The sequence below is a fragment of the Corvus hawaiiensis genome, chromosome 30 (genome assembly GCF_020740725.1).
Source record: "Corvus hawaiiensis isolate bCorHaw1 chromosome 30, bCorHaw1.pri.cur, whole genome shotgun sequence".
Taxonomy (NCBI): domain Eukaryota; kingdom Metazoa; phylum Chordata; class Aves; order Passeriformes; family Corvidae; genus Corvus; species Corvus hawaiiensis.
In genome coordinates this window covers 17,587,857-17,615,205 of record NC_063242.1, presented here as the reverse complement: position 1 = coordinate 17,615,205, position 27,349 = coordinate 17,587,857, and the positions used below count along the sequence as shown (strand labels likewise).

At 37.1% G+C, this 27,349-nt stretch overlaps 1 long non-coding RNA gene across 1 annotated transcript; it reads left to right on the top strand.

Annotated features, from left to right (window-relative positions):
- Positions 1-2,814: 2,814 nt before the first annotated feature.
- On the top strand, positions 2,815-4,535 carry LOC125318579. The gene is made up of 3 exons (XR_007200431.1): positions 2,815-2,953; positions 3,056-3,488; positions 3,744-4,535. It is a non-coding gene; the product is annotated as an uncharacterized LOC125318579 (long non-coding RNA).
- The last annotated feature ends 22,814 nt before the right edge of the window (positions 4,536-27,349 follow it).

The window sequence follows — 27,349 nt, the reverse complement described above, 5'->3', positions numbered from 1 at the left end:
AAAAACAGAACACAGAAGATTTCTCCAAATTATATCCTTCACATTTTGGTTGAGACACTGAGTAGAAAATCAATTAGTCACACAGAAGCTCCCTGGTGGGCAGAGTCTGGTTACTTTCAGGGTCATGTGCATAGTTTATTTCTTAAGCCATGTAACTCACATCTGCACAGAAAGGATGAGACTCTGTGTATTGGTATTTCCAAAGAGTGAGCAGAGCTGAGTAGGGACTATGAGCAGTGTGTTCATTACCCACCTGATAGGCACTAAGAATATAGGCAGGCAGCAATTCCTGTGCCACTCCGTTTGTCTTAATGATATTTAGAGGTGATGGGGACTGGTGCTACTCCCTCCACTTCTGTGACCACCATGCTTATTCCTCCAAAGTAAGCTATCCATTCTCCTTTTCAGTGCTGCCAGCACAATCCCTGTTTCATCCCTGCTGTAAAGTCATCTGTACCGTGGTATACCTCCTATCAATATGAAATATTGGGCATAAGGGCACAACAGTATTACTATGAAAAAGAGCAGTGAAAATTGATCCCCCCATGTCCCAAGACCATGTGTTTGTCTTTTATCTGTGGTACTCAGGGCTACATTGTTCTTCTCTTTCCAGAGAAAAAAAACAAAAAACCAAAAAACCAAAAAAACAAGCAAATCCCAACCAAGCAAACAAACAAAACCCCAAACAAATAAACAGAAACAGAAAAGAGAGAGAGGAACAAACACTAAAATAATGGAGCATATAAGAAACCCTAACAAAGCAGGACATGATTGTTGTACAAAGCAGGGTACATTTTTTTTCAGTTAAGTGGGGTTTTTTTGAAATTTCTTCCCAAAAACAGTGATTATTTGAAAAAATACAAAAAAAAAATGAACTTGTTGAAAGCATTTTCTTGTTCCTGGATTAGTGGGTTAAAATAATACGGGTTGTGGCTCTGATTTTGTTCATGTGAAACTTACCTTCATAAAGTAACTTGCCATATTGCTGCAGCTGGCTGGATAATGTCTGTTCCTGTGTTTGTCATTACCAAGCAAAGAGACCTGCCAAATTATTCAAAAGTGTATTGCAGTCCCAGCATCTCTTATTATTCCTTGCACTCCTTCCTCTCATTCCTTTCATGTTGTTCTGATACACAGGGATATAATGAAGAAGTTACATAACTAATTAAAGCAGATGTATTTTTAATAAAGACTTTGGAATTGATTTTTTTGAGAACAAATTCAATTCTCAAGAGTATCTCAACACTATTTTAAAAAGTGTTTGATTTATTCGTTTTAGCTTTGGGAACTGCTGTTCCCATATGGATTTTTCCAAAGACTTAAGGTCTTACCTTGGGTTACTTGCACTGAGTGTGGATAAGCCATGACTGTTTAAGCATGCTGTCAGATCAGAATCGAAGGTGTAACTAATGTAGCCATCAAAGGATCTCTAAAACCGACAGACTGCCTCTGCAGGACTTTGTAATCTGTTTTATTCATAACATTATTAAGATGTAAGTATAGCTTAATTTTTATCATAAAGCATATAAATGAAAGCAGTTGCAATTCAAACATGGGGCTTTGATGGAGGGCGCATTGAAATAATTGAAAAGACTCACTCTGGTTCCACTGATCATGGATGAATATCAAACACCACATGACATCCTACTGTGATTACTTGTTTTAATGAAAAAGTTCGTGATTAATTTGTGAAAAATTTGTGAAGATTTATAATGTGCACAGGAAAGAAGGGTTAAGAAAACCAGGAAAAATATTTGTTATATAAATCAAGGTTTTTCTAGTGTGGGAAGTGGAAGAAGGGAAAACTTGTAAATTTTTTTCTTTTTGAACAGAGATCCCAAGTAAATAACCTTCCATTTCAGATGACTTGATTTTTCAGGTTGGATGGCTGGTGGTTTCTTTTACCAGTCTGTATTTCTTTATCAGATCTTGATTTCTTTTCTCTATCTTGTTCTTGTATGAGGTCAGAAGGGAATAATTGAGGAGAAAGAAAAGGAAAGTTGTATCTAGTTACATTTTGGGATCAGAATTCAAAACCAAAGAGAACGCTCAATACATTTTTTCTCACATGGAAATATTTGTAACAAAGATTTCCATAATCATTATCTACATAAAAAATCCCCATTATTAATAGCAGTAGAAGCAGTGGTATTTGAGGAAAAATTTTCCTCCCTAGTCACTTATTAGAAGATAAATCTTTACAAAATATTGAAATCCAAATTCAAAGAACAGTAAATATGCCTAGCTTTGAGTTGCCACACTTTGAATTCTCTTTCTTTTTTATATATTCAAAATCTTCATCTGCATTGGAAAGCTTGGTCTCAAATAGCTACTTTTTCCATACAATACACATTTTAGATCGCATACTTCCAGATTTGGCAAATTCACCCCAGGATGAGTTCATTCTCCCCTCTTTTAAACCCTCACATGTCACTCTGCATCCCTACCCCTGCTATGTTCTGTTTGACTGGAGCATTGAATTTCTTGCTCACAGATTACCAATCACAGGGAAAGAAGCTGGAATGAGATTAGACTTGATGTGCTGGGGTGCTGTAAGCAATCTCCATGTACACACGTGTATGTGTCTAGATCCCATGCACGGACACAGAATAAAAAACCTGAAGTTTCAGGTACTTTTTACTGGTGAAATAGCTGCAGGGTGACTGAGATGAATCAAATGACTTGAAAGAACAAAAGTTCAGGGAAATAGGCACAGCAATAATCCCTGTGATTTGTGAACATCGTGAAGGATTTACCACATTCTTGCATCAGTTCACATGATAAATTAGCTTTGGTCACTGCCTTCTGACTCACCATGAGAACTGATTTGCAAACCTGAGGTATCGGAATCTTAAATTATTCTGTTTATTATTGATGAATAGAAAACCATTGTATTAACATTCCCTTATTTTTATTTAAGATTTAAGATTGACTGAAAATGAAAGTTGTTAAGGTAAGTGTTCAAGTTGTACTTGGCATATATTATTTTCTTCTATTTGCAATTCCCAACTGTCTTTCAGCCTTCCCTTATTTTAACTGTTCTTTTTTTCCCCAGCTCTTCAGATATGCAACAGCTTCATTTCCCAAACAAAGAAAAACTTCAAATTCTCGTAAAATCTGATGTTTTCTGCCCAGCTACAGCTTCCCCTTGGTAATTTGCTTTCGTGTATGACTGGAAGGTCCTGGTTTCATGTTCCCTGTTCTCAAAGGAGTGTGTCAAAATCCCCTTCCCATTCTGGCCTTGTGCCACTGTTTATCCACAGGCACTGGCATATGCAATGGGTGCTGTATTGAATGGAGCTCCTCATGTTTTCCCCACAAAAAGCGATCTGCTGATTCACCTTGAACTCCGCCCAGGGGATGAGTGCGATAACTTTAATATACTGTGCTGTCCCACAACAACAAGGACTATATGCAATGGAAAGAGTAACATGAAAGAATGGAGAGGGAAAGACTGTGTTTCATGAAAACAAGAACCTGCTGTGAAGGTAAGTGTTTAAAACTTGTAGAAGGACACTGTCAAATTACCATGACTTGCTATTGCATCTATTATAAAATCATAATAATAGAGAGGGCGCTTCTGTCTGCTAAAGTAATTACTTGCTATGTTGCTTATAATTAAAGAAAAATAAAAACCATATGACAGAACCAGCGATTCAAGCATCTAATAAGCTTTGATAAACAGCTTCTGTAGAGCTTGTGCAAATACAGATTAACTCTAAAAATGCTATTATCCCCAGCAGACAGATGTTCAACTACTGAAGTCGAGAGACGATCACAGATAGTAGATTGCATGCTGAGTGGTGCTGAAGGGTTGTCAGTGAAGATACACATGTTGAGGACTTTGAATAGCTCTCCCTGGCTCTCTCAGTGCCAGAAGCCTCCTTTTGACAAATCTGCATCACATTTGAAGGAACAGCAAGGAAAAGTACCTTACCCAGTCAATCTCTCCTGGGACATGTCACACTCATGGGAAGACACAGAGTTTGTTCATTTGAGGTGGTCATGGCTTGAGGTTGACCTGATGTTACCTGTGTGGTTTCTGTAGCTTTAGTCACTCAGTACAATAAAAGGCTCACTAAAATTTTGAATCTTGACTGTCAGGCTGTACCTTTTCTTTCTCAAATGATACCAATGCACAGAGAACAATGCTAGAGTCACAGAATTTCTTCTGTCCAGGGTAAATGTTCAGTCTAGGGACAAAGTTAGGGCACAAAATCCCCTTGTCTGTTGTAGTGAAAAAGCTTATATCCTTCCTACTTGCTTAAAATTATGATACAGATGTTGTGGTACTTTCCTTAGTAATCGTATATATGGTAGATCATTACAACAGTTTTAGGAAAAACCAAAGTTTCAATTGCTTCTCCTAGTTTATGTTTTTGCAGTTTCTAAATTTTTTGAACTGGAAATAGTTAAGTCAGCTCTCACTTTAGTTTGCAGTCTTGTCTGTGTGCTCTGCAGTAGGCACTGAGGCTGACAAACAGTTCTGAAAAACTAGATGAGGAGATTAATTTGCTAATGATTTATTAACATATTTATGTATAGGGGGGAAAAAAAAGGAAAAAAAAGTCACGGTATGGCTGAAACCCTGTCTTAAACCCTAAATTTTACTCAAAACTAACCTGTTAACATCCAGGCAATTGCTATATTAAAAAAAAGTTAAAACGTTACTATTTGCTCCAGTTCTTCAATGTCCTGAATTATTAGTGGAGGCTGAAGAAGAATGAAAAACTGAGCCCCAGACGGTGATGAATATTTCTATGAGAAGTGCTAAGCAATTGCAATAAATCATTATGAAAAGTGGGGAACGTGTGAAACAGGCAACAAATAACTGGAGGGCACTTTTTTGTTACCGGTCTGTATGAACGTCTGCTTGTAACCATGGCAACTGGAAGGCCACGTTTTACAGCATTGCTACCAACAAATATTGAAGAGCACCTTACAGCACTTTTCTCATTCAAGCAATATTGGCTGCTTTCCCTGCTGTGCCCTACAGACACGTCCTCTGACCCCAAGCTCCTTTCTTCACAGGAACAATCTGCAAGAGAGCCAGCTAAGCCCTACAAGTCTGCATTCCTCACTCCTGTCAAGTGGACTGGCACGCAGCATTCCATTTTTCTCATTATTTACTCTGTTTTCAGTGATAACATTGAAGTTTTACAAAGTGGTCCAGCTTACCCACGTGGGACAGGAGGATAACTCTGATTTAACAAAGAGGCAGTGTCATCCAGAAGTGCAGTAAACATTGTGATAATCAAAGGTCAAATGATGCACTGAGATGTTCATGCCCACTTACTTTTGGTCACTGTACCAAAGCATTCTGCAGTGCTCTGGAACAAACATTTTGGAATAAAGGTAACAAAAATTCAGTTTCTTCTTTTCTTTTGTCCATAGACTCCCTAAGTGCTGTCTGTATCCATGTCTTAAATTAAACGATTACAGGCACTTTGCCTGTAAATGTACATTCTCTAACATATGGAATTATTTGAAATATTACATCAATTCTAAAGTCCATATTTTTTTGGTGGTGGTGCTGGTCTTTTTCCTTATTGGCCTATAATACTCTCTAGATCAGAAACCATTTCCTGTTTTCATCAAACAGCTCTCCAAATAACAAAACTATGAGTAGAAACCATGTCTCTGGCAATCTACATGTAGAGGTTTTGGTTAGTGGAATGGAAGTAACAATGTGTTTCTGGTATAATATATATGTATGGCAGCCAGCTGTTGAGGTCAGAAAAAAAAACCTGGCACTATGCCAGACATGTTTGCCAGATGTACTTTATTTCTATTTGCAGTGATAAAGAGAAAAATGGAATTTTTTACAGGCTAATAACTTTTTGATAACGTAGAGATTCTAACACTGTGTTTTGGAAAATGTGGAATCATAAAATATCCTGAGTTGGAAGGGACCCACAAGGATTTTTGAAGTCGAGCTCCTGGCCCTGACAGGACAGCCACAATGATCACACCATGTGACAGAGTAAATATAAATCATCAAGGATCATCATTGTTTTCATTTTTCTGCCATGGTAAATTGAAATTACCTGTATTTGAGTCAGTTTGAAGTCATAAAAGCAAATTAATATAAACAATTGCTGCTTAGTACTATAATTTAATCTTCATAGTGAATTTTAAATCTTTCTGCTGCATGAATTGTTATTAACATTAAATTCTTCATCCAGATGGAAATTTCCTATATAATAGGACTTGTTTTTCATGGAATGTGATAGTAAAAAATAAAAAAAATTTATAATGATTGTTCTGATTTTTCCACTAATATTCATCAATAGCCATATTTCATTCCTAGTACTTAGTACTTATCCTGCATGGGTTCTCAACACTCTTTATTCTGTACCTATGTTTTCCTCTGTGATATAGAATCTATTGCCAAATTTTATGAGAAAAAGGAAAAATATTATAATGGTTGAACTGATCAAATTCACAATCATTTCTGGGGTTTTTGAAATCTGAATGGCAAGCAGATTCTGTAAACCCATCTCTTACACTTGCTTCTCACTCTAGGAGTTTAGTTAGCATCATGAAATGCCCACATTTGGCATGAATAAGAATCTATCAAGTAAAATAATTTTTTTTAAAAATCCTACTTTTAAGAGAAATTGCTCTGAGTTTGGAAGCGCTTGCTTCAGCAGTTGGCAATTCCACCTTCACAGTCAAATATACTAGTATAAAAAACTCTTTCAGTCCCTAAATGCTGATTTGATAAAAAGAATGTGAAAGAGGAACTGTGATTTTAATTTTCAAGGAGCTGAGGCCTCACAGTTGGTGCAGATTTAATTTAAAATATTGAGTTTTCACTACTTTGGGGGTCCAGGTTGTGCTGTTTTCTATAATTGCCCTGATGCACAATTACCTAGAAATAAAGAATTCAAAATATTTAAAGGAAAGAAATGAAACCAAGATAATGTCAAAATCATTAAATCCCCAGCTGGGAGGAAGAACCACTCTCTTCCAGTTCCTGGAAAAAAGTCAAAGCTGCCACAAAGTGCAAGTCTTCCAGCTACTTGAAACTAATAACTAGACCTTTGTCGTGTCAAGAGCTGTGAAGGACAAATGCAAACTGTATACTCCCTGAAATGTCTGGATTTGGGGGGTATCCATAGCTGGGATTTTTTAATCTGTTTTACTTACAGGAGAGCTGCTAAACAGCCTGAGAGACATCCTGCTGAGAGACACTCTCACGCCTTTATCCCAAGCACTGCCTACCTCTCACTATATTCCACTGTGCTTCTTGGGAGTTTGCAACAAGGTAAAGCAGATCTTTATAAATGAGCATGAAAATGCTGCAGGTGCGCAAAAGCTCTCCCTCAATAGATACTGTGTGTGCAGAGACTCCTGCTCACCTGCTATACAAAAGCAAGCATAACATGAAGAACATACAGAGTATTAGGCTGTTTTTGAATCAAGACCCTGCGTTATTAGACTAAAAAATACAGGTTTTCTTCCAAATACCAAGTGTTTGATTCTTATTTATAGGCCTAGCTCACTGAAAGGAAATGTCCCTCTATGTACAATCGGGTGGCTGACGTCCTTTCATATAATTTTAATTTTACTTTTTCTGAATGGGAACTGGCCGGGGAATTGTGCAAAGACATTTCTGTCTCCCAGCTTCCTATTTCATATGACTGAAGCAATGAGTTCAGCACAGCATGCTGGAGAAAGGGCAGATTGAACAGATGATTCAGAGGTGAGATGAGGACAAATGTATGTTTGGATTGGGGGGTGGGGAGCGGGTGGTGCTTGAGTTAACTTTTAGGAGGCTTTCACAAATAATGAACTTTATTTTTGTTTTCAAACTCAGCTTGTTTTCCTGAGTATGAAAGAATTGCTGGAAAAATTGTTTGCATGCAGCTACTTTCATAATTAGCAACAACAATTCATTATATAAATTCCACACAGCTACTACTTTTTCTCACCAATGTTAAATAGTTTAGTTGAGCACATGCTATATATGTCCTGATTTGGTTGATTTAAAAATATTTACCATATTCTGTACCAAAACAATATGGAAAACACAGCTTTGACTCAGCAGAGATTTTAGTAGTAAATAGCTCAGAATAATTACTTAAGAGAGGTTTTAATCTGCTTGATCATGAAATATTCATGGTCATACATAAGAATAAATGTCAGTACTGCAACATCTTCTTTTGATATCTAGGACATTACCTGTGAATTGCTCGAGCAAGTATTTCCTTGCAAAGGCTTAAGTAACATTTCTGCCTGCAGGAATGTGCTAAACAGCTTTGTGTGTGGTGCTATCCTGCACTTTCCTGTAGCAAAAATCCTCTTGGCTGAGGTTATGATTGTTATTCTCATCACTGGCTTTTGTAAAAACAAGGGTAATGCTTGCTGGTGAGCGTGGGTTTGACTTTTGAGCCCTGTAAAAAACTTGCACAATACTCAACATCTTACATTTGCATGTAATCTTAGTACAAGACAAAGCTCTTTCTTGTTTAAGGCTGTCTATTGTACAGGTACCATATCCTCAAACTAAATGGAGAAAAGTTAGAAGTTTCATGGGAAAAAAAAATTAAAAGTCTCCCTAGTTGTCAGAAACATTAATTCTGGATGTTGCTTTTCGTTGAAATTCATATTCAATATTAAATTGTCTGTTTACATCCAGATGCAAATAGCACACTCAGTAGGCAGTGAGAATTCATGCAGGGAGCATGGAGGTTTGCAGCGGGCTGCTTAGCAATAGTGGGCCAATTCCCAGCTGGAATAGCTGGAGTAGCTCCTAGTGAACTTTACATCTACTGCATGTGTCCTAGTGATTATACAGCTCCAAGCATTTGCACGAATCAGTGTCAGGAGACAGTGTGAGGGTAAAAGAACATTTGGTCTGATTCAGTGCTGACATTTTTATGTGAATAGTGATGAATATTACTATTTTTCACTACTGCTATGTTGTTGTTAATCATGAATTATTGCTGTTATTATTTTTATTGTTATTATTAAAGCAAAAGCCAATGTAGACAAAGCCTAGGCATACATTATGACCCACAGATCAGCTGCTACCAGGGGATGAGGTATCATCGCAGCACTGGGACTGGGCTAGCGAGTACAGAACAGCTTTGCACTGCACACATGCATCATAGAGCTGTGCTTGTGGCACCCTCACCCTTTGGAGCACCACTGAGCTGTTGGTGAGACCCATCTTGTATCTTGTTGTTGATGCTGGAAATTATTTGATGCTGTTCTGGTGGGCTCCACCTGAACCCACTCAGATGACACATGAAGCAAGGTTTGCATCCTTTTCAGCCCAGGCACTGCAGCTATGAGCCCCACCTGAAGGCTCTGTGTGAATAATGCACTCCCCTTTCCTCTGGCCATCAGCTGGTGAAACAGGGGTCAGAGTGGAGCCCAGTGTTTCTAAGTGGAGTTTGTTCATTCAGTACATCAGTGAATTGTGAACCTGTGTTTATAAACCTGCTCAGAGGAGCAAGCTGTCTTCAAGTCAGCCTTAGTAAATATCGGAATCTGATGCCCTATCTCTGATAAGAGATACCTTTATCCACCACTGGGGTTTTTTTAAATTCAGAATGGTTTGTTTCAGGTACAGCATAAATTATATGCATTGTTACTCTACACAAGTAAGCATATCAGAGTCTAACCCAGGTTCTGCTAACAATCTGTTGATAATAAAAAAACCCACTTCTTTCAGATCTACATTAAATTGTCTTTTTTGGGGTGAAACCAGTTAGCCACATAACTGTATAATGCTCAAGTCTCATGGGAGGCTAGAAACATATTTTGTTAAATGCTTCTAAATATGTCAGAGGAGATTTGTGCTTATTAATTAACACCTTGAGAAGATTATTTCAAGAACACATGTAGGAGTGGTCTATTTAATTAGGGACTATCAGAAACCTTAGATCAACATAGTCTGATGTACATTAATTTTTTGATGTCTATTATTTCATCTAGACACAGTATTTATTGAAATACTTGACCTAGCTGAGGCTACAGGGACTCTTCATGTCTCAGCCAATTTAGCATGTTGGATGTTACAGAGTTACCAAGACCATCAAGATTAAGAATAAAAAAATAAATAAAAATATTAAGGGAATATTATGATCAAGTAGACCGGCTAGCAACATCATATTTCCATTAATTAAGAAGAAGAAAGTAGATCATTAATACTGACCACAGATTTTTTTTTTCTACTGCTTTGTTTCCTTTTTTTTTTTTTTTACATTAATTCATTTGCTATAGTTATTCCTTTTGCTGGCAGTGAATAGATGAGTACCTGATAAATTTTAGAGTGTGATAGCAACCTGGCATAAATAAACCTTCTATGTTTCCTGTCTTTCTCCTGAAAAGAGGATAATTTGTACCAGGGATTCCAACAGATATAAATGTATAGTAAATGAGCTTGTACGTTTCTCAAGTTAGACTGATCAAGGTCTGCATCATAGTGATCTAGTTTTTAGGTTACTGTCTCAGGTGATGGCCTCAGAAATATGTCACCCTGTGTTTTCATGGAAAATTTCAGTACCATGAAGAATTTTCCCTTTTTATTCACCAATCTTTTCATTGTTCTCCTTGATTGCTTCCTGAAGTACAAAATACTTAAGAAAAACTCCCTTTAGCCACTCATAGAGTCTCATATTCTGTTTCTATGCAATCATTTTAATAAAAGCAGTAAAATACAGACTAGTCACCATTGTAATTTCTTGTTATCTTTTATAAATAAAAAAGGAATTTAGTAGTAGAGTGGACTAGACACCTGAGCAGGAAATTCTAGCACAGTATGAGCAAGCTCAGGCTTTTTACTCTACCAACAGCACCATTATAATAAATTCCCTGCTCCTGTATCCTGCTCCTTTATTAGACCCCTGCCTCTAATGTTCCCTATTTCTGCTCCCAGCTGTGTTGGTTCTGTGCAGGTCCAGAGTAATTCATTGTCAGGAAAGAGTACTTTTAAAGTAGGATGGATCATATGAGGTGCACATTCTATGTGTGGAAGGATGTTATTTTAAAAACATTCTCCTTGCTAATGAATATTAGAAAGTTATCCTTGAGACATGGAGGCAACCTCAGATGGAGCAGATGGGGAGAGAGGAGAGTGGGGTGGGAGGGAAAGAAGATATGCAGGCAGGATGTGGAAGCTGATTTCTCACTTCCCGACTCCAACATCCCCAAGGAAAAGGATTTACTCTGTCTGTGTCCTACTGCATGCAACATTTTACAATTCTGCACTTCTCTGAAATTAAAACATTTGTAAACACCAAATCTGAAAGAAAACCTGCTGCACTGTCCTTCTTCTCAGATTCTTGACACTGGTGGTCAGAGTTTCGCAAAGGAAGCTTATTCTCATGTACCATTTATATAGGAAAATCTTTACTGAAAACACAAACCTAAATCTTTCATTTATACAACAAATAAGAAGATAATGGATTTTTAAATTTCTCCTAGTATTTTCTAATTAGTTCAATTATTAATTTGACTAAGTGCCATATCCAGGGACATTTAAGGAATCCTGCTCCCATCCTTTGGTCAATTTCAGTTAGAGGGACTGCAAACTGATTAGAAAATATTTGTTTTCAGTCTGGCTCTGTACAACATAATATCATGAACACAATTTTTTTCTGAGTACCAGGTTCAGACTTTTAAGGAAAGTTTTATTCCCAGTAAGAAATCAAGCTCTTAACAGCCTATTGACTTTGAAAATTTCTAAGAATTAATCAATGGATTATTGGATGGACTTGAATCAAGAGCAAACTCATTTTGATTCGAAGCCCAATCATTTCTGTTCATACCAGTTAGTTGTTTTCAAACGAGGATATGATTCAGTAATTTTACAGAAGCCTATGAAAGATCAGTCAACTACACAGATATCTATGAGGGTAATGTGCTAACCTAGAATATCAGCATGTCATTAGAACCAAAAATTAGAGAAGTTTTAATAACTTAAAGAAATTATAGAATCATTCAATCAGTTGAAAAAAACCTTCAAGATCACTGAGTCAAATTGCAAACCTAACAGGGACAAGTCCACTGCAAGAAAGATTAAAAAAAATCTTGGAAACATGAAATATATCATTGATAAACTAATACAAAAATTTTGAATAGAATAAAATAAAATAAGATAAAATAATTATGAGAATATGCATAACAGATTATTTGAATGTTAGTTACATAGGACAGGAAAAATACTTATGTGCTCATCTCTATTCCTAGCTAATAAGTATTGCAATCTCTTATGTGTATTCCTATAATCATAAATTCTGTAATAAAAAACCCAACTAATGTAGTGGAACTTTTTTTTCCTTAATCTTAAATGTTTCAGTAGTAAAAACATAATACAGAAATCAGGCTAAGGGAACAGCAAAGAAATACAAGGGGAAAAATCCCCAGGGTGAATATGTGCTAGAGAAATATTTATTTTAAAATAGGTCATCTTTGCATCAATTCTTTGATAAATGTTGTCATTATTAAGTGTTATGATAATGCTTAAGAATATCAACTCGGGACTGAAGTACATGTGCAGCTTTTTAAAAAAACCCTGTTCCTTCTCTAAGGTATTTACCATTCTGTCAGATGGCATTAAGGGTAAGGAGACAAATAGAATGGGAATAAAAGAAGCGGTGATGATATTCAGAGAGTTTAGCAGAAAGGGGGTGTGTCAATGCTCATTTCACTTCTTTCATACTAACATATTCAATTTATACCTCTGCTCATTTCCTGGGTAGCACTCAGGAGGAACAAACCCCATGTTCAACCTAGAAATAAGTGTTAATAGAAAAAAATGTTGGTTTTTTGCAGAGGTTCTTGTCCCACAACTGGAACGCATGGAACCATATACTGTGTCCAGCTGTTGGTTCACATAATGTGAACACAGAAGATTACTGTATAGCTTCCAAACTACCAAGGCACTGTATAATATATTGTATTATTATGTATTAATATATGCAGTAATATATGTAGCAATGCATGTGTCAATAGAATATTACAATAGAGATAGATCACAAGAACATATTCCTGATGAATATAATTCTTTGCATGTATCCTCAGGGTGATACAAGCAATTTGAAAAGAGCTCTGACACAATGACCCACTGAAGAATATGAAGGAAATGTATGGAAGATGTGCAGCACTGCTGTGGAATATTTTACAGATAATTATTTTGAGTATTGGTAATTGCTAAGTTATCCCATTGAAACAATATTTGTAAACATATCCTAGACCTACATAAAATTAGAAGTAGGCTCTCTGACCTATATCCCATCAGATGTAGAAAAAGCAGCACTTCACATTGTACTCTAAATATCCTCACTGAAAGTTGTAGACATGAACATTCTTTCCAAGCTACCCTTTCCCCGCCCCCCCCTCCCAGCAATGATGAAGTGGAAAGCATTTTGATGGGAGACATTTTTCTCCTCCTGACTTACCACTTCTTCTGAGTATTGGTAAACTGCTTACTGATTACTGACTGCAAGGACTGATCTGCTCTATGCTCGCATGCTTGGAGTTAATCAAAGGACACCTAGGATATGAAATGGGAATGCTTTCTGATTTTCTGTGCCTTTGTATCAAAACAAGTACAGGTTTAGCTCATTTTGTCCCCATTTAATAACTGTCAGGATGAGACACAGGTAAGAGGTATTTCAGCCTGAAATGCCTGTGCCTAATACAAAATAGAAGACAACAACCTGTTTGCTGCCACTTCTTTTTGAACTGAACATTGTATTATTTGCAAATCCCTGAAGAATTCAATGCATCAGACTGCATCATACCACATATGCTTCCCGTGGTCTAATCAGAATAGATGAATTTTTCTCTCTGCTGCTAACTGTGACAGAGACACTTAAGATATTACATCTTTACATCTTTACATCTTTAATGCTTATTATTTGGTCCATGATTAACTGAAAGCTAATAAAAAAAGTATCACCATCCATATTCTTTACAGATCCTTCTTATAGTCAGAAGAAAATGTTTCTTCTACTTTAAAGAACAAACACCTTCTTGGAGTAGTCTACCTCAATAGCTCACTGACTGGGCATGACTAAGAAACTAACTTTAGAAAGAGATTAGATTAGATCCTTAATCAAAGGAGTGTGAAGGCAGTGATTGAACCAATAAAGGAACAAGAACACAACAGGGTTTAGATCTGAAGAGGCGAGGAGCATGTCCCTTGATTTCACATCCTTCTCACCCCTTTCATAAGGACATATGCGAGCCTGAGGGGGTAAATAGTCTCCATTTGCTCTGGCAATTAGAGGTGAGGGTGAGATATGAGGGAACCCATGGGCCCCACAAGCTCTTCAGAGGTAGGTGACAGGTAAGCCCTTGCACGGCTTACTAGAGAAACAGCCCAGAATCATGTCAAGGATTTGAACCTCCACTGTGCATATTCATCTGTCTTCTCATTCCTCCTCATAGCAAGGAGTGCTAGATTCATTACCAGGATGATTCATACACTGACTGTCAGGGCGTTCATTGCATGGCAAAAGTTCACTTAGATGCCTGAATGGGAAAATTAAATATTTTGGGGAGATTTCTCTTCATAACATCGACACTAACAAAAGTCTTGACCCACCACTTGGGATGAATTTCTGTAATCTTTTTTTGTTTTCCTGTGTGTTGCCATTGTTTTTATACTACAGACATGCCTTCAGAGTACAGGCTACTTTAATAATATTCTATTCTGAAATGACTGAGCATGGAAAACTGTAACTGGAAGAAAATAAAAATACTTCGGAATATAATGAAAGTTTTCCCTGTAATACTGTGGACAAAAAGATGTTTTGATTTATGACAAACGTGATGGGATCTACTGAAACTCTGAGGTGCACAGATAAAATGACAATTGTATTGTATCCAGTCTACTCTGAATATCTGCTATACCTTGGCTAGTAGATGATCCTGATTCACATATACAAAGTATTAAAAGCAGTATTTGGAGTACAAAACTGGCACTCTTCTTGGATTTTTCTGATGGTTGCCAAAGGATGTTTGACATAATCTTCATAACTTCTGCTGCAGTGAGAGAAGAATACTTCATTAGGATTTATCTTGAGTACTAAGGACCTGTCTAGAGTACTCTTGAATCCCAACAATAAAATCTTGTTAAAGCAAAGTTTTATGAACAGGTACCGCACCTTTGGTCTCCATCAAAATAACATTTTTCAAGTGAGTAAAAGCCTGGGATTTAACATGGAAGCTGATTTAAATGTTTTTGTATCAATTATTGCAGACATATCTGCTTTTATAGTAATGGCCTTATTTCATACTTCACCATTTTGAGTCATATAGGGTGTTAGACACCTATACAAATATGTAAGTTCCACAAAGATAAATATATTTTTGTATTCAAAAAATGTTTCATGCACTTCCAAGCTTTGAGGATTTTTCAAAGCTTTAGTTGTCATATCACATTAATAGGTAATAGGGGAAGATGACAGGTTTAAAGAAATAGATAAAGAAAAGGAGTCACAGTTATTAAAAAGAAGAATTCTCTAATTAATTCACTTGCAAAAGGAATCTTTCCTGTAGGAAGAGCATCTGGATATTGGAAGAAATAAAACACATGGTAATGTATTTGTAAGATAATGAAATACATATTCTTTTAAATATGTTGAAAAATATGGCAGATAATGTACACTTTTTAGAAATGTCTATAAATATTTATCAATTAAATATATTGAAACATATACTTGTCAAGTATATGTTTTGTCTCTGAAAAAAGAATTCATAATGTGAAATGCTTAGCAGTCTTACTAGATGACTCAGAGGAGCAGGATTTCTGAGCAGAATGTTAAGTGTGTGACTTCCATTGATTTCAACAAGAGAAGGATTTTCATTTTAAAAGTACAGAAGCAATACTGCCTTGTTTCTGTAACTTATATTGAAAAGCATCATCAGTTAGTCACCCTTACACTGGCACTCTTTATTACATCCGGAAGCTCAGTAACTACCTGGACAGACAGAAAGACTCTTTTCAAATTTCTTGCTTATTTATCCAAAACTGTGGTACTCCCAATAAGTTCTGACTGAGATGTCCCTTTTCTGCTGGGAAAATGACTGTTTATCTTCATCCCTACCCAAAAATAGAGAAGAGAGTGGCAAAAAAAAGGAGTATGGAGAGGTGATTATTTACCAATTTGCCACTGTAGTGGGGAAGTGTTTTTCTGTGGGATACTGACTGTCAGTGTGATTTGTAGATTAAGCTAAAGTTAATGAGTCTATCCTTGGTCTCCGTAGAGACTGCTTAGAAATAAATGGCTCCTCCTTTTCACTTAGAACAAGCTAAGTAAATATGTTCCTCTGTGTTTTCTTAAGGCTGAATGCAAGAAAAAATCACCAAATTGTCTTGTCCCACATCAAAACAATAAAGACATTCTGAGATAATTGTCCCTTGGTTTCTCTTTCTGTCTGGATATGAGAAATTCAAATCAGAAATACATCAGAAAATTAAAATTTTCTAACTCTCATGACCCAATTTGAATTTCTGAATTTTGGATGTCTGCATCTAAGATGTTCACCTCAGCTTAGTAAGAAATAGAAAAAGGATGGCTGTTAGCTCTAGATCTATCTCTTCTAAGACACAGATATCCGACAGTACTGCTCTTCATTCACTGTTTCTATCATTTTCGGGAGGATTGGGGAGGACTGATAACAGCAAAGATCCAGAAGCAAATAAATAAAATGGTGGTACATTAAATGGAGACAGAGGAAAATCCACTAGGAAATATGTATTCCTATTTTTTTAAGTTCTATAAAACAGATAACAAGTTGAAATTAATCCAAGAACTAAAGCATTTTCATGAAAAATATTACCAGGGAATATTCAGTTAGGCTTATCATCCACCAGGAGAGCTGGAGCAGACAGCCTTAGCAAGTCATCTACAAGTTTTTTGTTAGTTACCTCCTTCACTCTGCTTTAATCTGGGGGGAGAGATATGCACATCCAAATCATGACTGACTTGCATTCTATTGCTAGACATGAAAGAGATCTGTCTGCATCCAAGTGCTTTTAAGTGATAGACTCCACATAGCAATGGAAGACACAGGGAAATATCCCTAAAAAGAAGAAGAAAGGAAACTTCTTAGTTTCCTTGCCCTCATTCTCCCTTTATTTTTGTTCAGATTAACAGAAAATTTTTTAGTGTTTGTACTGCTTTTGGATGGGATGATTTTATTCATAGTAACTTATGCACAGAGTTATATTTTGGATTGGTGACCAGAACAGTATTGATGTTTTAGTTGTTGCTGAGCAGTGCTTACACTGCATCAAGGGCTTCTCTGTTTCTCACTGCATCCCACCAGCCAGCAGGCTGGGAACGCACAAGAAGCTGAGAGAGGACACTGAGGAGACAAAAGACGCTGACTGATCAGAGGGGTATCCCGTGCCATATGATGCTGTACTCAGCAATAAAAGCTGGAAGAAAGAGGAAGAAGAGGGAAAGTTCAGACTGATGGTGTTTGTCTTCCCAAGGCACTGCTAATGCTTGATGGAGCCTGGGTTTCCTGAAAACGACTGAACATTTGGCTGCCTGTGGGGAGTAGTGAAGGAATTCCTTGTTTTACTTTGCTTGTGCTTTACCTATCAAACTGTCCTTATCTCAACCCACAAGTTTTCTCACTTTTACCCTTCAGATTCTCTCCCCATCCTGGTGCAGAGGAATAAGTAAGTGCTTTTGTGTGGCTTTAACCCCCTTCCCAGAGTTAACACACAACAGTGTTCTTAATCAGACCATCTTGGATGGTGGATTAACAATGTAGAAAATTCCTAAATATTTTTTTTATTAATTTAAGGAATATAGCTCCCTTGAAACTTAGCTTGTGTTCTGGAATTATACTACTATCCAGACAGAATTCTAAATATTATGAAAATCACATAGAGTAATATTCTTTATGCTCAGCAGTGAATTTTGAACTTCATTATCTTGACAGATTTAATTTTCAAATATAATTAATTAATCACTTGCCAAAGACAAGTGATTTTTAGTTTAAAGCCATTAGAAATCTGGAAAATATGTCCAAAGCCCAAGTAGCATAGTAATTGAACTTACTTTTATGTCACTTAAAATGCACACTAAAAGAATAATTTCACTGGGGACAAAAAATTGCTTCCTGTCTATAACCACATGTCACTATTAAGAAGTTTCTGAGTTAATTTTACAACCTTTTAAAAGTAATCATGGAAATGCTGATGCACCCCCAGGGAATCAAGCACACGAAACCTAAGGGAGTGGCGCTGCAATCCTCTGGGATGGCCTTTGCTTCCTCACATGTCACTGTCAGCTGGTAGTGACAGCTGTCATGTGTGAACCAGAGTGTCCCAGAGCACAAAGGAGCTCCATCACAGAACTTCACTGGTCCTACGTGGGAAAGCAATTGCATATGAGATGCTAAAAAGCAAGAAGAATGCATAGAGATGGCTGAGAGCATCTATTGCTGACTGATATAAAAGACTCTCTATTTCCTCTTCTGCATCAGGTGGGTTTAAGTGACAGGCTCCACAGGACAGCAGGAGCCAGAAGGAAATATCCCTGACAAGTAGGAGAAAGTAAAAAAGTAGGAGAAAGCAAGGCCAGTGGAGTGGATTGTAAAGATGCCGTTTCCAGCTTTGTTCTGAATGGATAGTTATGCAAGATCAGCTCACATTTTTCAAGGCAAGGAAAGTACATTTCCACAGTTGAAAAGTGACCTGGCAGAGTGCACACAAATTTCAGTTTTGTGGATGGTTAGAAAAGAATGCATTTGAGGCTGGAGTTACATTGCAATCACCAGTAGAGCAGTATAATTTAGCTTTTTGGAAAGGTACAGTACACCTCAGCCAGCTCACTGAAGTGCAAGTGGCAACCTCCCATGTCAGCCCAGTGAGCAGTGCATGTGTTTGCTTCTATTTCCTGTACATGAAACATTGCAATTGTACTCAGCTACCATGAGCAGAAAATTTGGGTCTCCGTATTGGGCTGAGGGAGTAAAAACAAAACCAGAATGAAATTCTGCAATTGGTATTTTTTGAATCTCTTTCCTTTTCTTTCACAATGTCCAGAGAGGGGATTCTACTGCATCTGTATTTCAAGTCACCTGCTTAAAAAAATAAACAGTAAGTGGAAGAACTGCTGTGTATCTTGAAGAAAAAATTTTTCATTTTTTCCTTTCAAGTACTGCAGCACACATTTTTTGTGTTCCAATGGCCATCGGTTGTGATTAAGAAGAGATGGAGAGTATGGTATTCGTGTGGTGAGTCTCTGTAACAGTGTCCTGAAAGCCTTCACAAGCCCAGGGACTTGCCCAGGGCTATTCCACATCCTTAGAAGCAACTCATCAGGAAGTGAAAAATAAATTTACAGGCTGATGTGTTCATGGTTCTTCTTCATTCGCAGGAGAGGGTACAGAAAGGTGGCTGTAGAGATATTAATGCATTTATTCATGGCCTGTTTTAAAACAAGTCCATCCCACAGGACAAACCAGCATTGCTCCAGCTGTGAGATGGTGAGTAAAAAATTTATAATTGCTGCCATCAGATTACAAGCATGATACAGGTCCTGGAAAGTACGCAGACCATATTTTGAAAGCAGGTAAAGCTGCATTTACAGGACAATGGGGCATGCCCATGAGTATTGACAGTGTTTTGTCTTCCATGCTGTGCAAAGAAGATTGATAGAGATATATGCAGTAGAAGAAGGTTTGTTCACAGAGATGTGGTCACACAGTCCCTGCTCCCCTTTCTGCTTTGGCATGGCACTGCCAGATGAAGAGATCTTGGGGAAGAGGTGTTGCAGGCTCTTTTCTAGAGTTCTTCACCTGTGTTAACCTGAACCCCAAACCACCTCTGAAAACAGAGTAGGTAACAATACTACAGGGATGTTCTGAAGCACAGAACCCTTTGGTCACATACCCTTAAAGGCAGCTTGGACTCCTCAGCTACAGCACAGCCAGCTATTGTGCCTTCTGATATGCTGTGCTTCACTGCAGATTTGCTCGTGCCTTAGGATGCAGCAGTGTGAAAGTATTTCATTTTCCCTGTGGCAGTGGATGAAAATGCCTTCCTGGACTTCCTAAAGACTATTGAGCTCTGTAATATATCTTTGCAACTGTCAAAAAATACAGCTTGGATGTTCATGGCTATGTCACATGGCTCCATATAAAAATCCTTGCTTCTGCTTTTGATAGAACCTTGCACACAGGCAGGTAATATAAACAGAATCCCAGCCCAGCAGCAGCTTATCCAAGAGTGGAGGATACAAACCCAGCTTTCTGTAACTCATGTCTTTTTGATGCTTGACTGCCTGTATGTGTGTTTTAATTCCTCTGCTGTCTCCTGTGTGCTCTTAATTTTTTATTTGTAGGTAAAAAGTATGTTTTAGTGTGTTACATCAAATTGAGGAGGTAGAGCTGTCTAGCCAGGCCAGTGTTGTGCTGGGATGTGCTGGAAGTATCAGAAGACCTTGAGATAGTTTATACTCAATAGCTCTTGCATTTTATTGGCTTGCACTTAATGAGGTACTATTGAAGAATTTGGAAGCATGGCCTTGAGGATCATTCAACATCATGGATCATGCAAATTTAACCTAATTATAGAAGCATATAAAGAAGATAAAAGAGTTCCACATTGAACTGCAGAAAATAGTTTGCAATTTAACACAAGATGAAATGTCCTCAGGTGCTTTACGAAGAAAGTGAGTCAGAGACCAAACAGAATAAAAGTTAAGCCTCATTCCAAAAACTGGATACCCATAATGATGTTGGCTTGAGCTATTTTCTGAAAAAATGCAAACAATTAATACAATTATTTTCTTTATGATATATGAAAAATTATTCAAGATGACATTCCATTCATATTCATGGGTAAGGATGTGTTAGTAGATTGGGCAGGGTAATAAAATTTTTTAATAAAATTCATTTTTTACATGATTTTGGTAACACAAACCAAGCTTAAAAAGAAATCTCAATTAAATATGTAATGATTATATCCTTGGGAGAAGAACCTTCATTGTTAGTGTGTAGCAATGACCTTCAAGGCCTCTTCCCCAGACACTAGTCACTGGGTGAGAAGCCAAGTGACTCCTACTCGTGCTCTGCCTGTCATGTTTGGGCAGTTTCTACTTTCCCATAACTCCCATTGTGGGTCTACTACAACAGCCAGAAGCAGCTCCAGGGACCTCAGCCAGGACCTCAGGGAAATGGGGGAGACAGAGTAGGAGAAATGGAGTCCAAGGGTGACTGAAATAGAAGCATAAATAGTATCTATTATGGTGTGTAAACAGAAGTGCCACATATTGGATATTTGAATCCATGCATAAGGGCCACGTCCAAGCTGTATCCTTGTGTGATTTTCAGTTCTGTCGTTCAAGATAATCACAATATCATACAGATACTTCAAAAGAGAATGATCTAAAGTGTCACAAGTTTCTGAAGGGAAAGACTCAAAAATCTTACACAGTTCAGAACTAGATTAAGGTAGAATATACTGTAGTCTTTAAATCTATAAATGGATGCTGCAAAAAGGGAATCAATCCATTCTTCATTATCCATAAGGAACAGTGTAAGAAGCAATGGGCTTATTTAAAATAAGATACATTTCTAATTTAAAGGACAGTTAAGCCCTGGAACAAATTTAGGAGAGGTTTTGAGTATCAGCCATTTGTTAGATAATAGATAATCCCTCTGGATGAATTTTATAATATCTGAAGCACGGCAATTCAGTCTTCACTATCTCAGAAGTATGCTTCTTGTCTCTAATTGTATATCCTTATGAAAAATGTTTAAAGGTATATTTTAAAGTCATGCATAACCAGTCAGAATTATACATGTATGTTACTTTGTTTTGCCAAATGTTTTTTCTGCAGTGAATTGTTAAACTAGAAAAATGAATAAATTATTTGGATGAGAAAGAAGAAGCTTCTGGATTAATATTTTTCAGTATGACAAGCAAGGGGTTTATGGTTAAATGAAAGTTACATATGTCTGTCAGGGAGTAAGAATTGGCAAGACTCCCTCAGCATTTCAGAAGTACTCAGATTTCTTAGCTCCATGTAGAAGCCTTCTGGGGTATGCTGTCAAGTCAGGAGGGAATGACTTTACCTTTCTGAAAAAATACTCTTTGAAAGTGAAAAAAAATGTCATGGAGAAGTCATAACAGTTAGTTCATGTCTTAACAAAGCATATGACCATTGACTCAGCTGTTGTCAGAAAGAAGCACAAAGGAGGAAATGCTGTTAAACATTCTCCAGAAGCATCGGCAACATCTTGCAAAGAATTGAAGCAAACCAGATCAAGAAATAAACGTTTCCATATCATGAATATTTCCTGTGAATATTAGGTATATTTGTCCTCTGGACTGCACAGAGATTGTCTGTAAAATGTTGTACACGTGGTAATGCTAAAGCAGCAGAAAACTATTAAGAAAGCTCAGGCAAAAGGGTGACTCGTGTTTGCCTCAACTAAAAATTTTGAATCTTTGAAAGTGCCCATAAATTTTTGATATCACAGTAATAGGATTCTATTTTTCCACACATTTAAATGAGTCAAGTTTTGGAAGGTTAGCTTTGAACTTGGGAACGTCCAACTTTACAAATAAGTGTGCTGCAGCATGCATTAGATTCAGTTCAGCATTAAAGGATGACCTATATGTGTGTAAGGACCTCTTTCTGAGGCTGCTTTTTCTGCTGCTTTGGACCACCTTGCCTGTTAGAAGGTGGACTGCTTGTAGCTAATGCTTCTCACCAGTCAGATTCACATCTTTGATAACAACTGGTTACTGAAGAACTTGCAATTTCCTCATTTATTAATAATCTAATTTTGGTGGAAGTTCAGTTTCAGTTTTCATTAATAGATCTGATTCAAAGCCTAAGCAAAGAACTCACAGGAAAACTGTACATGTCTTTCCTTCTCTTAATTTCACCACTGATCTTGGTTTTGTGAAGGCAGAGCAAGGCAAATGTATTTAGGGAAAAGCAATTAAGAAGCAAATCCAAATGTACTTGTCTTTTGTTTGTTTGTTTGTTTGTGGGTTTTATTGAGGGGGTTTTTTTTGTTTGTTTAAGACTTCTGCAAAAGCACCTTGGTGTAATCTTTTCTCACAGGTGAAAGAAGAAAACCAAAAGGCTGGAATCAAGATGACTTAACAGTAGGAAACAAAACGGTGTCTTCTCACTTAGTATTTATTGTCGAGTTCTTTGTGACCTCATGTCCCTGGAATGGCATTGTACCAGAGGTACAATTCTTCTAAGTATTAGAAGTGAGTGTATTTAGCCCTTTTTACTACTGTATTTTTCATTGTAGTTCTATGATGGAAATTTTTTCCTTGAGTGCAGGAGTAAATAATTTTAAACTATACTTACACTTGGGAAAGAGCAGAAGAGTGTAACTCAGACTGCAGATTATAGCTGTCCAGGGTTTAAGAAAACCCACCTGAACTGAATATTTTCTGGAACTAAATATTGTTAGTTGAAGGAAAGCTTTAGATCCTGTAAACTAAGAATGTGTGAATGAAAGGGAACATTTTGCAGGCTTATTCTTGAGTGTTTGGAGGATTTTTTGCTTTCCCTGAGGGTTACCTTTTAGTCATAAACCGAACAAAACAGGACCTAGAAGCTGAGCACAAAATCCTTGTGAAGAAGCAGTGGCAGATCAGTGTTCAGGTACCAGAGTCTTGAGTTCAGTGAGTATTCAGTAAAAGACAAGCTCCTAATAAAGATCACTGGCTAGAGCAGCAGTTAACAAGACTAACTGCACTCATATCTCAGGGATTTATGGTTCCACCTTTTTTGAGAATAAAAATATTCTTCAGTAGAGCAAAGCTGGGAAATCAGTGCTGAGGCAAATCTGTTTGTTGCACTAGGTTAATCAGTCATGTATAACATACTCAAGAGGCAATAATGTTATGTATGATTTAATGAAATGACATCCGTAAAATAAAATAAAATAAAAACAAGACATATGGACTAAAACAGACATTTTATAGTAAGAGCTAAATAAATAAATAGTTTTGGCTTAATTCTTGTTCAAATAAATCTTGTGACTAAATAAAATATTTTATCAGACTGGAGTGGAGGCCTTCTGAAAAGAAGGATAGTTAAACCATTTTCTAGTCTAATGCTGAAACCCCAGTGGTTTTCCCAGACCAGTACCACTCCCAAAAGCTCATCTCTGTAGCAGAAAAACTGGAGAAAACCTGTAGGTTTGCACTAGTCTTTAAATATTAGAGGTGACAGTGCTCTGCTTGGGGAGAAGGGGAAGGCTAAATTGAAACTGAGACTGAAGAGTGCCTTTGGTTTCCTCAGCCTAAAAACCTCTAAGTTGCAGCCTAAAATCAAACATGGGCTGAAGCTGAATGAGTTTGTATTAGGTTTCTAGAGGCTGCCCACATCACCATCCACAACTGGGTCCTGCATTGAGTCAGAAGGGCAGTTCTGGAAATGAAACTCGCTCCCATTGATGTTTTTTTGTTTAGATTGTTGAGCAGCCTTGTAGCATTCACATGGGATGCCTTTCGGTTGAGAGTAAACTGAAGGTGCATTGGGAGTACATTTAATATCATCAAATGGAGTTGTTTTGAAGTACTTCCCAGAAATGCTGCAGTTGAACCATCATCTTGTACAGGAAACCACCAGTGCTGGGGATTTTGGTTGAAGGCTCCGGAATAATAGCTTGGGTTTGGATCTGGTTCGTGAGGAAAGATGTTATTTGGGTTAGATTTAATTTAAAGCCATGATAAAATTAATGCTTTACATAATGGCAGACATCATTTAATAGTACACCATACATGTAGATATATACTATATACATATTCAGTGTTACTATTTTACTAAGGTTCTGATTCCTCAAAATAGATACTTAAGCATGAAAGCAAAGCAAATGTGCATTTCAGCTGAAAGCATCAGACATTTGAGTAAAAAATTATTTTTTATAACAGAGACTTGATACTGTAAAGAAATATTAGAAAATCATTTTGAGGAGTCTAATAGCGATCAGATTTAATGAAAGGGGATATTAGGTATTTTTTATCTCAAAAAATATCGGCTTCATGGTTTGACTCGCAAAATTCATACTTGAAACCAACTTTATGGGGTTTTTTATAATGATCCTGTAGATAATGATGAAGAAATTATCTCAAAAACTTTCTACTGCTTCGTACTTAATTTGCTATGATGAAATCTCCATATGCTATTGGGATTTAAAAAGATATGAAGGAAGCAAATTATTCTAACAATATGCATTATCCTATGAAATACTTTTTACTTTGAGATTCGAGTAAATAGTATTTAAAGTCTAAAACCATCAAACTAAACTTTAACAAATTTTATTTTGAATATTTTCCACTTCTATGTAATTAACCTTGTGGTTTCTCTCCCTCAGAAGAAAACATTGTTATGTTCAGCACTCAGATGCAAAGAAAGAACAAAACTAAATTCTGACAACCACAAATGGGCTTTCACCTTTAGTACTTCTGAATGTATCAAAGAGTTTTTCTCACAGAGAGCACAGCCCTAATGGCAGAGTAGTTTATCATTATAAGGCAAACCACAGTAACAAACTTAAAACGTACTTACAACACCCAAATTAAAAGACTAAAAATCTCAGTCTAGACTGCTCCACCCCTCTGTAAGAGATCAATCTCCAGAATCTCACAGAGATATTTATCTTTGCCCATGTGTCAACCTGTTTCCTTAATGGCGTTGATGCAAGCCGTGTTTTACCACTTCCATATCCCCTACTTAACCTAATCCTTTAAACAATGGTGTGACAAAACTTTAGGTTTAGATTTTCATTCACTGCTCAGAGGAACATTATTTAACTTAGCAGATACAAAATTGGTTTGCATGTCCAGCTGAGATTTTCCATGGTATACAGAATACCCCTGAGTTACTTGTCTATTTATTTTGTCTCCCTAAGGGGCCAGCAACAGCCATGGCCATGCTACGCCTTATTTTATAAAAACAATCTTGCACATGAGTGGAGATCCTTTGAAATACTGCACCATCAGAGATTTTCCTGTTTCTCAAAATACAACTTCAGGTATGGGAGGCACTCTGTCTCTATCTACAAGCTGGGTAAAAGAGTAAAGAAGCTAAAGCAGAACCGGGAATAAAAGCTTGGAAAACAGTGTTTTTTATCAAAGGACATACATAGTCTGAAGGCCTGTTGTATGTGAAGCAAACTATAAAACTCTCATTCTGCAATAAATCATTTTGATACTTTGCATAAGCATGAAGTGGGTACACTGCCATTTCTACATGATCAAGGTGAAGACAACAGATCTTTTATTCATGAGGTAGTTTCATGTGCATTAAGATTTGGACTTGGTCCTTTGTCTAGCTGGATTTTCTGTTTTTTTCTGGAAGTGTATCTTCTCCTGGTTACTCAGTTCAGTAGCATTTGAAGTGTGTTGAAGATTATTTCAAGAAAGCCTGTTTATGAAACTGCACTGGAATGATTGCAATCCTAGCTGGTCTCTGCAACTCACTTGCTATACAATGGGACACTCTTCTGGTACTTGTCAGTAATGTAACTTTTCAAAGAGCAAGGAGACCACCCTGACCCTTAGCTTGAACATTGACTCATGGACATAAAACTCATGGGAAAAAGGATGGCATTGAGCTTTTCCACCAGTACATCCCTGAATGATGGTGCAAACTTTCAACTTTATAACAATGCCCTTGAAAAAATACTTCTCTGTGTTTGGCAAAAGTGCACATTTTGGCTTTGCACTGTTTTGTTAAATACCGTCCTTTTTTCTTGATATAAAAGAAGAATATTAGAGATGAGATTTAATGATGTACAGTAAAAACCTTTCCTCTTCTGTACCTTAAATGAGACCATGCAAAGGTCGTATATTGTATAAGTTTTCTTTAAATCACAAGGCCTAATGCAGACACCGTGGGTGGAATTTATCTCACTAGCTGACGAAAAGTTAAATATCTTGACTTTCTCTGTAGTCAACGGTGAAAGGGAAGCACCTTCAGAAGTGTGACTCATATTGTCCTTAGTGTCTAGAAGAGGAGGATAAATTGTCCCCTGAAAATCCTCAGCTCTCTCCACTGACTTCAGAGAAAGCCTAGGAGATGGACTAGTTGATGTAACTTCTAGCTGCCTAAAGTAAAGTGAGACAGATGTGAGGCGAGGGATATCTAAAGCATTTTAAAATCAGCAGCAGTAGATCCCTCATGTGCTTGAACAAGTACACAAGCTTTAATGCTATATTGACTAAATGAGGATCTGGGAGTCTGAAAGTCCTCTAAAGACAGAAGCACAATGCAAAGCCACTTCTGTTACTAAGGTGTGCAGCAGCATTCAGGATTAACGTGGGCGCAGCTCAGCCTTCTCTTTTACAGATCAAGCCCTTTTTTTTTCAGTGTTGAGGTGT